At 43.6% G+C, this 12,617-nt stretch overlaps 1 long non-coding RNA gene across 1 annotated transcript; it reads right to left on the reverse strand.

The window, feature by feature from the left end:
* Positions 1-8,427: 8,427 nt before the first annotated feature.
* Positions 8,428-12,524, reverse strand: LOC108352765 (uncharacterized). Its single transcript, XR_001841151.3, has 2 exons — positions 11,853-12,524; positions 8,428-10,050 (listed from the first exon to the last, which is right to left on the reverse strand). It is a non-coding gene; the product is annotated as an uncharacterized LOC108352765 (long non-coding RNA).
* Positions 12,525-12,617: the final 93 nt, after the last annotated feature.

Genomic DNA, 12,617 nt, shown 5'->3' on the forward strand with positions numbered 1-12,617 from the left:
GATATGGGGTTGTGTTAGCTGCTTATGCAAATCTAACAGAGAATCTTCCATTCCTAGCTTCACAGGGCTTTCTGTCTGTGAAAGGCAAGGCAGGGGTGAGTGGTGGAGCTCTTCACGACTTGGTGGACCAGAAAGCTGTAGTTAGAACCAGGGTTGTTTTCAATCCCTAAAAACTCATTTTCTACTGCCACGTGGACACATGGACCCTACCTCCCAAAGACTCCTCATCAATCCAAATCAATAGGGCGAGCTGCGGAACTAGCATTCAAAACACAAGCCCATGGGAGACACTTCCGATTCAAACTGTAACATTGTATCCTTGCCCCACGAAGGCTTTGAGTGATCTCAAACTGCAAAATGGCTTTAGCACAATCCCACAACCTCAAGGATCTTTGTTATAACCAGTCTTATAAGACAGAGAGTGAGGTTAGGGATTTAGCTCAGTGGTAGAGCGCTTGAGCGCAAAGGGCCTGGGTTTGGTCCTCAGTTCCGGACCAAGAAAAAAAAAATTTGAGAGGGGGAGGGGGAGGGGGAGGGGGAGGGGGAGGGGGAGGGGGAGGGGGAGGGGGAGGGGGAGGGGGAGGGGGAGGGGGAGGGGGAGGGGGAGGGGGAGGGGGAGAGGGAGAGGGAGAGAGATCAAAACCCAGAAAGGAAAACAACAAATTGTGTTGTTCATTATCTAAGCTCTGGTTCCCCTATCTCTGACATGTACCACATCTGATGTTTACTTCTGACGGTTACTTGGGCTGGCTTCTCTCAGCACCTTCAGCTTCCCTCTAGAGACATCTTTTGCTCCCAAGATCTCCACTTCTTGGCCTCTCCATTGCATTTTAGATTTCATCTTCACAGCCTTGTAAATAACCTGCTGAGGGGCTCCCTTCAGGAATTCTTATCCCATTTTCCACTGAGTGGACGCTGGGGTCTTGGCACAAGCCTCCTTGACCCTGTAGCTTATGCATTTTATGGAGGTCTGCAAAATCAGCACCTCATGGATAACGCTGAATTCTGCTACTATCCTAAACCCTGGCTGCAGAAATCTATGGGTAGCTGCATATCTGACCTGGGAAACACTTCCTTAGCCTTTCCTTGTAGAGTGCTTCTGTGGCTTTTTTTTTAAAGGCAGTTTTTCGCATTTGTATGTTCACATCTTGGAATTGTTAACGTGCAGTGCCTGGTCTATAAGGCATTTTCCCCCAGTCCCAGTGCGGTCTGCATAAGTTAGTTTTCAACAGCTCTAATCTCTTTTATGTTATAGCTATTTTGTTGGCAGAAGTTAAAACACTGGTCCTCCTTTCCCTCAAGGAGCGACACATTTTAAAATCTGTCTCCTCAGCCACTTGTTCTAAGTCTCACAGAAATGCTGTCTTCCAACCGCAAACAACAACCACGACGTGGACTGAGTGTTATTCTATCTTGACATTTTCTACACCAACACCATTCTGCATTTGAATTTGGCCTCGCTCAGATCTTTAGGACACCAGCAGAATGTAGGCAGATTCTTTTCTAGAGTAGATCATGACTAGGCTGTCATTCAGATCCCTATTAGTCCTCGTTCCCATCTGTGCCTGGTGAGCAGTCTCTACTTTCCACACTTGTGTTTGTGTTCTGGCCTTCTGAATTCCTACCGGACTGACTCGTCAAACAAAGCTCACAGCATTGCAAGGCTTCTCTCACCCAAACAGTCAGTTCTCCCAAAGTCCTCCCACAGACAAATTCCAAAGGTTTCAGAACCATGTGGTCAGGCCTTGTCACAGACATGAGCCCACCATTCTGGTATCTTTTTGCACTGCTGTGATCAGAATAAGTAACAGAGACAAGTTAAGGTAAGAGAAGTTTATTTTTGCTTTTTGCTTTCAGATGCATCTCGGCCTAGTAGGATGGGGAAGGAAAGACTGACAGGAATAATTCTGCCATGGGTAGGAGAGTGTGGTGGAACTCTTGACACGACAGTGGGCAGGATGCAGAGGGAGTATGACGAGAACCTAAGGTCTAACTTTCTCAGTGACCCAACTCTGCTAGCTAAAACCCACCTTATGAGTGGCTCTACAGTCCCCTCAAATGATGCGACCAATCAGCATAACACATAGCCTATGGAGGATTCAAACCAAAAGTGGTATGACTATATCTCAAAGTTATAAAACTTCCAACACCTTAAGAACTACAGGGCTTTCACTGACTGCAGCTGCAAACTGTTTCACTGACCATGAGGGCCAAGGCATTCCTCCACTGGGACCTTTAACAAAATGTTTATGAAGGAGTAAACTAGTCTTTTCTACCTGGGTACTTGAACCCACAATGGCTGTACAAGAATGTAGGACTCAGAAGAATGGGGAGAATACATTGGCTTACTTTTCACATAGAGCATCACCACAGCCGGAGTGGTGGAACGTCACTCTGTCTGTCTGTCAATGACTGTCAAAAATTGTCTGTGAGGGCAAAATGCCTGTTGGTAAGATGGGGGTCTGTGAAGGCTCTGTGAGTTACAGCCTTCCGTGAGTCATGTGACCTCCTTTTTATCCTTTTCATCTGCAAATTCAAGAAGATAATATCATCAATACTTCATATTCTTATTCTATGAATAGAAATGATTTCATGCTCCCAAAGTCCTTAGAAAACTGCCTGGAAATCATGCTTAATTGCTATAAATTATTTCTTTTAGGACAAATGCATAAAGGACAATACAAGTTAGTGCGCCCCTCTCTTCTTAAAAAATGAACATGGTGGTATAAGCCTGATTCCAGCACTTCAGAAATAGAGGAGGGAAGATCGGGAGTTCAAGGTCATCCTCCACTACAGAGTGGTTTTGAGGTCAACCTGGGCTAGATCCTGCCTCCCAAACCAACCATTTAAACAAACAAACAAACAAACATATAAACAAACACCTCCGAAATAAGCAGAAGTCAATAAGAGGATGGTATCATTGTCTATGTTGAGATGGATCATGTGAATCCCGGAGGTCAAGCCTAGCCTAGGCAACCTAGCAGACCCCACTTTTAAAAGTGAAGGAGATAGGAAAACAGAAGACCTGGCACACTCAGAGGACAGAAGAATAGTGAATCGCATTGTGCTTATTGAATAGGAAGTGAGCAAATATTGTTTTTAAAGCACTTAACAAAGTCATCAAGGTACCTATTGTAAGGGCTAATCTTTAATGCCAACTTGGATTAAGAAGCACCTTTGGGCTGGAGAGATGGCTCAGCAGTTAAGAGTATTGACTGCTCTTCCAGAGGTCCTGAGTTCAATTCCCAGAAACCACATAGTGGCTCACAACCATTTGTATTGGGATCTGATGCCCTCTGAAGATAGCTACAGAGTATCATATAAATAAAATAAATAAATCTTTAAAAAAAAAAAGAAGCACCTTCAATGCTGGTGTAGCGCACATCCAGTCTGTTGTTATGCTGTATATTATGTTGCCAGCTAACCAGTGCCTTGCACTTCATTTTGCTAAGTGCTTTAAAAACAAAACTTTCTCACTCGTTATTCAAGAAACAATGTGTCTATGTGTTGGCGAGGTTTCTTCTGGAGAGGATTGACTAAAGATGTCAAATCTACCCGGAATGTGGGTAGCACCATCCTGTAGGCTGGGTCTCTAGATGTCAAAAGGAGAAAGGAAGCTCACTCAGTCAGGTATTCTCTGCATTTTAGCTGCCCTTATGTGAGCCACACCCTTCCTGCCTTGATGCACTGAAGACTCTGAAACAATAAAGCAGGACAAATCTCTCCTCCCTTAATTTATTCCTCTAAGGACTCGTCACAGTGACTAAGATACCTCGGGTTTGCTGGGTGTCTGCTATGCCAGGCATTTTAATCACTGTTTTCCTGAAGGATGCAGAAGTTAATGTTCATAGGAGTGTGTAAATATGCCCACAGTGGCAGATGCAGCCGAGATTTGTGTACAAGTCTCTTTATTACCACTGTATTTTTCTATTTCTATACTCATCTTTTAAATGTAGCATCTTATATATTTAACCCTCCTTATGTGTAGGTTCCCCATTCATGGATTCATTCAATCGTGGAACAGAAGTGTTTATGAGTGTGTTTGTGTGTCTGTGCCTGTCCCTATTCTTGTGAGATTGAAATCCTTTCTTAGATGAACCGCACAGACTTTTTTTTCTCCTCCTCATTTCCCAGAGTGTGTTGGTTTGAATACAAATGTCTCTTGTAGTTTCTGGTACTTGGACACCTGGTCCCCAGTTGGTGATGCAGTTTTGGAAATAGTACCACCTTCCTGGAGGAAGTACATCACTAGGGGTGGGCTTTGAGAGTTCATATAATCTTCAGCCACTTCCAGCTCACGCTTCCTGCTTCAGACCTGTGGCTGAAGCCAGTTCTCTGCTTCCGGCTTCCTTTTGCCATGCCTGCTACTGACAGTGATGTCTCCCTGTCGTGATGGTCTCATCCCTCTGGAACTGTAGGTCAGAATAAATTCCTTCTTCCAAAAGTTTCTTCCATAAAACATGGTGCTTGGAATATTAAAGGAATATTGAATATCAAAGGAATAGTAACTGTCTAACCCAAAAGTTAAGGGAAGTGTATGGGAGTATATATTCAAATATGATGTCATTTTGTATAAGAGCTTTAGTATCTGAGGATTTTGGTATTCTTGAGTGGCATTGGGGGAAAACTTCTAGAATCAGTCACTGTACTTATTAGTGTACATAATGATGTCACAGGCTTTATGATCCCCTTATAAGGGTTGAAAGCTTTAACTATGGAAGCATCAAGGGTCACCAGGGAGTAGAATGGTGTTTTTCAAACTTTAGTTACAAAGTAACATTATAGAATCCTGGGACTTCTTCCAACTGCATTGACTCAGATTTCCCTGGGTAAGACTCAGAGGCTACATCCTTTGCCAGTCTTGAGGTTCTGGTGCAGGTTCTCTAAGACCATACGTTGAGGGCACTGCAAAAGATGCTATGTCAATACTCTTGGCATTTAAGTTTTCTAAGTGAAGTTTTACTACAGTGGCACCGTTAGTACTGTAGATTTTATTGCCTCTTGTGTCTTATCCACTATCACTACCTTAGCTGAGGGCAAGCTCGTAGGTAAGGACTTTGAACAGCGTGTACTGTGCCTCCTGCTATGTGGAGCATGATTACCTCCCATGGCCCCTTCCCACTGATGATTATGTAGCTCAGCAAGTCTACAAGGTCAAATTTGTTTTTAGTGAGCCGTCACCATGTAATAATGGTGCTACAAGGGAGCACTGACTAAATCCTACTGCTTGTCTCAAATTGGGTTCCCTCAGCTGTTGACAGAACCCCCTTTCAATGTTTTGAGATCACATTGTGCTAGTTTATGGCCAATCTCTCAATAGCTATGGCTATCATCATTGTATAATACAGCCCTCACTTTGCAGAGGACTAAAAAAAGAAGTGCTATGGCTAAAGGAAGGACTATCATTTCTTAGGTGAGGGAAAACATGAGCAAAAAATATTGTATGAAAAATTAAATATAATAGCAATAACAACAACAATAATAATAAAAGTTAACTTGAATCTATTTTGTTATATACACTAGAATAGCAACACATGGCCCTAAAATTTCAGCTAAGTCATTTTAATCAGAGGTCATTAGTACGGGCTTTATAAATTTTGCCTTGCTTTTTTTGTTTTTTTGATTTTTTTTTTTTTTTTTTGGTTCTTTTTTTTTCCGGAGCTGGGGACCGAACCCAGGGCCTTGCGCTTCCTAGGCAAGCGCTCTACCACTGAGCTAAATCCCCAACCCCCCCTTTTTTTTTTAATGTTACTCGTGTCTTTGTGCTGAGATCTGCTCATCAGAGTTTAGACTTGCTGGTTTTGCTCTTTTAATTCAGATTGCTCCTCTCCTTCCTGTGGATTAATTTGCAGTGTTCAAGAGGCTGGATTGTGGTACATTGTGTTATTTCAGCCTCTTAGGCTGGTGCTCCAGGAATCTGGTTCCACCTTCAATCTGCCCTTGTAGGTGGAGTTCTGCCTGCAGCAACCTTCACTATCGAGTATTCAATCCACTCTGATGAGAGTAACTGGAGATTTCAAAATGGACTCTCGTTAGGTACCGATTGGTTTGGGAGTGAGGAGACCCATAATGATACTGTGTGTGGTAATATGTTAGGATAAATGCAAAGGAAGTGAAAAGAGGAAGCTAGCAATCACCGTGAGAGCAGTGATGAATATTTGTTTACATAGGAAGTAGGAGAGAGAGAGAGAGAGAGAGAGAGAGAGAGAGAGAGAGAGAGAGAGAGGAAGAATAGGTGGATACGAGGCGTTTTGGTTAATAGTAGACTACAAAGAAAGAGAGGAGGTCAACCTCTGGGCTCTGAGAGATGTCACAGGAAGAGAAACAAGTATGGGAAAGAGAAAGGACAAGAAAGAAGGGAAAGGAGGAAATGAAAAGTGAGGGGGGGGGGAAGGAGGGAGAGAGTTGGAGATAGAGAAAGGGGTGGGGCGCTCACCAGCACAAAAATGTGTGAAACAGCAGGAGGTAAATCAGCCAGGGAAGGTGCTGCCTTGGTCCAGAGCCTCTTGCTCTCTGTAGATAAGGAGTTGAGCTGTAGAGGAGTGGGAAGAGGGAGTGGAATCACCGGCGGGAAGAGTAGCTGCAGTGGTTGAGGTGGAGTGATGGCTTCACAGGTAAGAGCCCCTGCGGCTCTTCCCAGGGACACGGGTTTGATTCTCATCACCCAGATGGTGGTTCACAACCAGGCCCTCTACATGGACTCTAAGCATACATGTGGTACACACATGTATGAGGACAAAACACTCACACGTAAAGTAAAAGGAATATAAAAACTTTAAAAGAAATGGGTGTAGAGCTGTGTGGAAACCTAAGATACTGGGTCTACTGGCCTGAATGTGGATTTCCTCCCCGCAGCTGAACAGTCTCGCTTTTTTCTGTGGGCTCCCAGCTCCACTCACGCATGCTTTCCTGACTGAAAGATGAAACTATCCACTGCCCAGGAATGTTCATACTTTATGTTTCCCTCCCATGGCTTTCCCGGTTGGAGTGCTGGTGGTGGCCTTGAAGTCGTCACTGGGAACCTCTTCCGTGAACTCTCTAAGACCCAGCTTTTGTGGAGTTTCTAGTCAGTCTTTTAGCCCATTCTGCCTGGAGGAAAATGCCCCGATGACAGTGGAGCAAGTCAGGTCCTGTTGATAAAATTTGTGGCAGTAGAAAGGGTTTTTTGAGATGTTGAGCAAGTCAATTCCAGGTCTGAAGAAGCAGCTATTGGACTGATAAAACATTCCTGTCCCTTACCCTCTTTTTTCCTAATCTGTAATCAGCTACTCCATCTGACTTGGCTTCTATTCCATTATCTTACCCAGAAGTCATTTTTATGTTTTGTTTAGGAATATTTTTCTGGATGAATGTTCATGTAGCATTTGTTTATTTAATGCTCATGGACGCCAGAAGAGAACATTAGATCCCCTAGAACTGGAGTTTCACACTATTGTGAGCTGCCACGTGGGTGCTGGGAACCAAACTTGGGTTCTTTGCAAAAGTAGCCAGTACACTTAACCCCCTGAACCGTCTCTTCTGCTCCAGTAAGCGTTTTTCTGTTTTGTTTCATAAATAAAACATGGAGCTGGTGAGATGGACGGCTCAGCACATAAAACCTGACAACATGACTCAGAGTAAATAAAATCCCAGAGACTCACTTGTGTGGGGCGGCGAGCTGTGAAAGGTACCCTGATTCCTCACAACATTGTGGTGCTCTAGCGCCTGGGGCTCTCCACAGCGATCTTTAGCCGGGCCAGTTGTGTGGGTTCAGGTGAGGGGGAGAGAACTCAAGCAGGGAGGGGGGACTGCTTCCTCTGTCTCAGTTGCTGGTCCTGCTCCTTTCCGCCACTGCCACTTTGGTTGCTTGGTGGACTGAGCCAGCAGAAAACTGGCTAGCCAGCGGTGAGGGGTGTAGGGGAGCTTCTGGCAGAGATTTCGGGAGAGCAGATCTCTTCCTCAAGCGGTGGTGTTACAGCTCTTATGACAGAAGCTCTCAGACGATGGAATAATTCCTGCACACTTTTAATCCTGAACACTACTCTTAGAGTTTTTTGGATGGGTCAGTGTCAGGTACTTCCTATTGGTTTGGCCTGAGAGCTTGGGAAGACTTCATCTACACATTCGGGGGGCGTAGTCCTCTTTCTACGGCTAATCTGTCTCGAGCCTACCCTGTGGTCACGTCCTCACCTGTGGAGGAGGGACTAGGGGCATTGGGGCTGCAGCAAGTGAGGCCTTGATCTGGGAGGCTGGGAATGTGCTTGCCGTCCCTATTAGGGTTTCCGGGGATTCATCTGTCTTGATCAGAAATCAGGGTACCTTTCACTGCTTGTTGGAAGGAGAGTGCTGATTCTTACAAGTTGACTTTTCACACAAGCTGTCCTCATGACCTCTTTGGTGTTGTTAAACTTGAATATGGGAGGAAAAAAAAGACCAAATCCAGGACTGTCCGATTAAAGCAAGCTTTATTTTTGAAGTGCACCTAGAACTGGCCAGCTGGCTGCCTCACGTGTTGCGATTTGAGAGATCAGCCTCTTACTGGCTTTTTGAGGTCTCTTTTACAGGGGTGGAGGAGCTATGGGCAATAGAAAACAGCTGGAAGGGTGTTTATAGGGCAAGATAATTGGCTGCTAGAAAAAAATTACAAAAAAAAGTAAGAATAAAAGCAAGGATATTTGCCATGTGCAAAGAGAGTCATACATTATGGGGTAGGTGGGCACAGGTATAGATCAAGGTATCATGAAAAGAAGGCAAAGGGAAATCCTACACCATGGGGTCACAATTTCATTGCAAGTACAAAACAGAAACAGATTCTTAACTAGCAATGGAAACCTATTCTTGTAGGGTATGGGGATCTAACAACAATGTGGCTCCTTAACCACAGTGTAGTGGTGACTCGACTCTGGTTTCACAGAATGTGTGCACAATGTGTGTGTGTGGTGTGCCCCCACAATACATGAGTAAGCACAATAAATAAAACAATAATAAAGATACGTTTAAAATAATTCAAGGCCTAAGAGTAGAGTGCATGTTTGGCACGTCCAAGTCCCCGGATGTTATACCCAGCCCCTAAAGGGAAGAAATCAATCACAAGCATATCGGTTTTGTTATATTCTTGTATACAAGGAAAATGACCAAAGTGAGTCAAACAAGTCCCCTCGGTAGGGACATTTTGACAGTGAATGATTACGCTGATAACACAAAGTAATAATTGATTGTAGGTAATATAATCATTGAGTGACTTATTTGCTTATTGATGATTGATTTTTCCAAAACAGATTAGTACTTACCTGACACAGTTATTTTTCCACGTGCTGGAGATTAGTTAGGTTTTTTTTTTTTTTTTTTTTTTTTTTCCAGTGCTCCCTTATCACTGAGAAGCATCCCAGACCAAGACTTCAGTTGAGGAAAATGAGTCCCTGTAGGGACTGTCATACGTAATGGCTGAATTAAGATTAGAATTCAGGCCAATGTTTCATGTACTTGTGGCTGTTTCAGAAGAACAGAGATTAGCTAGTCCATAGGAATCCTTGTATTTTTGACCACAGAGTTCTTAGTTGTACCTGTACCTTTCAGCTACTTTACTGGGGTCTTATATCTACCACCATTCTCTATTGTAATCCCTTACATATCCCCCCCCCATACTAGGTAGGAGAGAAAGAAGGTTAGAGGGGAAAGATTGGGGGTACGGATCTCCTTAGACTACTTCCTGCTGATTAGGGTAATGGAGTTACTTGGGGCAAGTCCAATCTTCTTTGTCAGGATATCTTCAACCAGCAATCCAGCAATCCAGCAATCCAGCAATCTAGCAATCCAGCAATCCAGCAATCCAGCAATCCAGCAATCCAGCAAACAGTAACCATCACCACTGCTGTCAGTAAGAGGAGCAGCAGGAGGAGCAACAGAGGGAGCAGCCCCTCACTTTGCTGCATCATTTTTATTCCCCCAGAAGAGTCCCCAGAATTCCAAATGTAAACTATCTTCATCTGGCATTATCACATCCCTGCCAGAGCATGAGACAAATCATAGTCAGCTGCTGTGGACAATTTGAAGCAGCCTCATATTTCATACCTGGGATTAAAACAAAAGCACATTCACATAATATTTTGTGTTTTTAAAGGAACCAAAATTCTCAGTACACTTAGCTTTGTAAATTTTCATTTAGTTACTTTGTATAGTTATGAATCATTTTTGTTCCAGAAAGTTTTTGTGTGTTGTCCCCTGCCTCTGTGTTCCCATCCTCCTCCACCTCAGTCAGAGCTAGAGAGGAAGGAAACTGACTGGTGTTCTGTAAACATGCTCCCCCTTTTTGCATGGGATTAGGCAAATACTCACCAGATTTCATCATTACAATGCCAAATCCAACAATTTACAGAAGCTTCTTGCTCTTTTATTCTAGCTGCTTGATACTTCTTACAAGGTAAAAGCTGAGTGGAGCTGGCTGTGAAACCAGCCACCTCCTCCTAGGCCAACACTCCCTGAGAACCCAGCCTGGAACCGTCTTAATGGAAAGTCCAAGCTGGTGTTCAGTTAGCAACAGTTATTGAGAAAAGGAGAGGGGATGAACATCACCAAAGTACATTGCATGCATATATAAACTTCTCAAAGAATTAATAAAATAATATGCTAAAACAATAGAAAAGGTGGAAAGGTCAGGGGTTACTCAATAGTGGAGTTCCTGTTTGGCATGCACAAGGGGAATGGGAGTGGGGGAGGGGCTCAGAACCTACCAGTTAAAACAAACAAAAAACAGCCCACAAACCCACCAACCAACCAACAATAAAAAAAAGTCTAAGAGAGATGACACACAGACTTTTGGGAAATGGAAGGCTCTTGTCTGGAGGGTTTGCAAAGAAACAAGGTTGTAATCTCAGTGCTTAGGAAACAGACAGGAGAATTGCTACATGTCTCAGGTCAGAATGGATTATACAGTCAGACTGTCCCAAGGAAGAGTAAAAGGGGGGCGGGGATGAGGGGAGGTGTCCTAAGAAATAAGAAAACACCCACATTTGGACACTTGAGTAATTTACTCCTCTCTGGAAACTAGAGCAAGACATCCTTCTACTTACTCCATCTCTAATATGACTTACTCTCTTTACATGTTTGCTAGCTCACTAGGACAGAGAATGGAGTCCCAACAAGAGTCAACTTTGGTTCTAGCCCAGAAGGTAATGGCACATATTATTAAGCATTCAATACGCTGATATAAACGAATGACAGAAATCACCTTTCGAGCACCAGGACGAATGTGTAAGACACGAATTTAGACCCTAATATTTTCCACTCGCCAGCTCTATAATACTGGACAAGCCAATGCCTGTCTTTGTACATCATCTTCTCTTTCTGGTTAGTAGGAAGTCTATAACAGTTGACATAAAATTACATACGATCCCATGGAAAACCTCATAAATGCCTGAGGGATGCACGGCTGTCTTTTAAGTACCACTTCTTTCCATCTACTTTTTCCTTTCCTGTTTTCTTTCCCTTGCTCTGATTTTCCTCATTTTTAAAGTTTAAAATTTTTGTATTCATACATGCTTGTGTAAATGCACATGCTATGCCACATTGTGGAGGAGGTCAGAGGTTAGCTTTCCGGAGGTAAGTTTTGCCTCCCACCATGTGGACCTGCAGTCAAACTCCGCTCATCAGTGTTGGTCGTGAGCTCCTTTCCATGTTGAGCCACCTCACTGTTTCCTCCTCCTCTTCTTATTTCTAGCAAATCTATCCTCCCCCTTCCCTTTACTCCTTCTCTTCTTAGGTTCTTATTTCATGCTTTTGAATATGTCCAATTCCTTCTCATGTACTGAGTATCGGTGAGCTACCTCTAGGTAACAGAATCCCACACTTTCAAAAAAGGGCACACTATGTAGTACCTGTCTCCCAATTTGATGAGCTTCATAGCCTTCATATAAGAATGGAATCATGTGCTACAGACGTGCTTCATCAGCCAGCTCTCTGTTGCTGTAATCATGGTGGTAGCGGGCAGCAAAACTACTCAGCTCATGGCAGGAACTTGAAAGAAGGAACTAAAGTTCCTGTATTTCCCCCTTACGATTACATCTGCCCAATGGATGAACCCCTACTAGTGTCTACTTCTTAAAGGTTCTATGACTTCTCCAAAGCACTGTGAACTGGGGACCACACCTTTAACACATGGGCTTTGAAGGATTCTTAGGTAAATCATAGCAAATGCGAACTTGAGATTCTGAAATTGGACACCAAGACTAATAATGTTGTGTAGGGAAGAGGACCCCAATTAGAAAAATATACAAGGTGAGACATGTCTCTGAACTTAAGGGTTCTTTGGAAAGTTGGTTGGATGATGTTTTGCCGAAGCAAACACATGAAGGAATGTTTAGCTGCAGCAGACAGAGGCGAACAGATGTTCTGCTTAAGCAAGCACACGAAAGGACATGTGATGAAGGGTTCTTTGCTAACCACACACTTGTATTGGTCCACCTTACATTGTGTAGTTGAGTTGCGTTTGTTGGGACTCCATAGAGAGAAATGCACCAAAAAAAACTTCTGTTGGTGTGCTGCAGTTTCTTGCTGTTTCCAAGGTCTGGAACTGATTGGCAGCGTGATGTCAGGGAGACAGACACACATGCTGAGGCAAGACCAGTGGAGGAGTGACGTTT

The sequence above is a fragment of the Rattus norvegicus genome, chromosome 14, assembly GCF_036323735.1.
Source record: "Rattus norvegicus strain BN/NHsdMcwi chromosome 14, GRCr8, whole genome shotgun sequence".
Taxonomy (NCBI): Eukaryota; Metazoa; Chordata; class Mammalia; order Rodentia; family Muridae; genus Rattus; species Rattus norvegicus.